The 1848-nt window shown below is 45.7% G+C and overlaps 1 non-coding gene across 1 annotated transcript; it reads left to right on the forward strand.

The window, feature by feature from the left end:
- Positions 1-353: 353 nt before the first annotated feature.
- Positions 354-425, forward strand: Trnat-agu (transfer RNA threonine (anticodon AGU)). Its single transcript has one exon. It is a non-coding gene; the product is annotated as a tRNA-Thr (tRNA).
- Positions 426-1848: the final 1423 nt, after the last annotated feature.

Raw genomic sequence — 1848 nt, forward strand, 5'->3', positions numbered from 1 at the left:
ATTACAATCGCATTGGTTTGCTGTAGTATGAGAGTTGGCCACATAGTTTTAATCAATTGAAACTATACGGTTCGTGAGAACATTTCAAGTCTCAAATATCTATGATGTAATTATGCAGACTGAAACGACGAATGAAAATTTGTACCACTGCCAAGATTCCAAGCCAAGTCTCCTGCTCACTACGCATATGCGCTAACCAGTGCGCCGCTCTGGCGCTGTGGTTTGGGACAGCTGCAGTGACTACCCTTCCACGCCGCTCGCCTCAGTCCAAATTCCCATTCACGCCTCAGCCCACTTTGCAAATGGGTGTTTGCTTTCAGGAGCGAGGCAAGCCAGGCTAGTCAAGCCATTGTGCCAGGGTGGCGTAATGGTTAACGCATCTGCCTAGTCAGCTGGAGACCTGGGTTCAAATCCCTGCCTTGGTAGAAATTTTCAGTCGTCATTTCAGTCTGCACTTACAGGCTGTCCCAAAAAAACTCAGATATCGCTTAGTCTGATGTGCAGGACGACACATTTATCGGTTTTCAAGAAGGAACCCACATCCGGGAATGCACAGCTTGGGCAAACGCATTATAAGTACTACTTTGCGCTATCTACATTGCAAATGGGAAACAAACTACGTACCTACTACGTCAGTCAGAGCCTGCATCTACATTTAAATCTATATACGTACTTAACAAGCCACCGTACTGAGTGTGGTGGAGGGTACCCTGTACCACAATTATTCGTTTCCTTTCCTGTTGCACTAGCACATAGGGCGAGAGAAAAACGGCTGTCTATATGCTTCCGAATGAACACTTATTTCTCGCATCTTATCTTCGTGGTCCCTACGTAAAATGTATGTTGGCGGCAGTACAATCGTTCTGCAGTCAGCTTTAAACGCCGATCCTCTATACTTTTCCAGTAGCGTTCTTGGAAATGAATGACTTCTTCCCTCCAGGAATTACCGCTTAAGCTCCCGAAGCATATCCGTAACATTTACATGATCTCTTCTTTCAATCTGACCTGGTGCAGATAACAAACACTCCAGCAGTACTGCCGGCCGAAGTGGCCGTGCGGTTAAAGGCGCTGCAGTCTGGAACCGCAAGACCGCTACGGTCGCAGGTTCGAATCCTGCCTCGGGCATGGATGTTTGTGATGTCCTTAGGTTAGTTAGGTTTAACTAGTTCTAAGTTCTAGGGGACTAATGACCTCAGCAGTTGAGTCCCATAGTGCTCAGAGCCATTTGAACCATTTTTTTCCAGCAGTACTCAAGAATAAGTAGCACTAGCGTCCTATATGCGATCTCCTTTACAGATGAACCACACATTCATAAAAATTCTCTCAATAATCCGAAGTCTTCCAACACAATTCTCAAATTCTCGTTCCATTTCATATCAATTTGCAGCGATACGCCCAGATACTTAAGCGACGTGTGACTATATCGAGCGGGACTCTACTAATGTCATAATCCGAACATTACGGGTTTGTTTTTCCCACTCATCTGCATTTTCCACATTAAGAGCCAGCTGCCACTCATCACACTAACTATAAATCTTGTGTAGGTCATCCTGTATCAACCCACAGTCACTTATTGTCGACATCTTCCTGTACACCACAGCATCATCAGCAAACTACCGCACGTTGCTGCCCATCCTGTTTGCCAAATCACTTATGTATATAGAAAATAGGAACGGTCCTATCACACTTCCCCGAGGCACTCCTGTTGTTGACCCTGTCTTCTGTGACACTCGCCGTTGAGAACAATATACTGGGTTCTATTACTGAAGAAGTCTTGGAGCGAATGACGCATCTCGGAGCTTATTCCGTATGCACGTACCTTCGTTAACAGTCTGCAGTGGACTACCG

The sequence above is a fragment of the Schistocerca nitens genome, chromosome 8, assembly GCF_023898315.1.
Source record: "Schistocerca nitens isolate TAMUIC-IGC-003100 chromosome 8, iqSchNite1.1, whole genome shotgun sequence".
NCBI lineage: Eukaryota > Metazoa > Arthropoda > Insecta > Orthoptera > Acrididae > Schistocerca > Schistocerca nitens.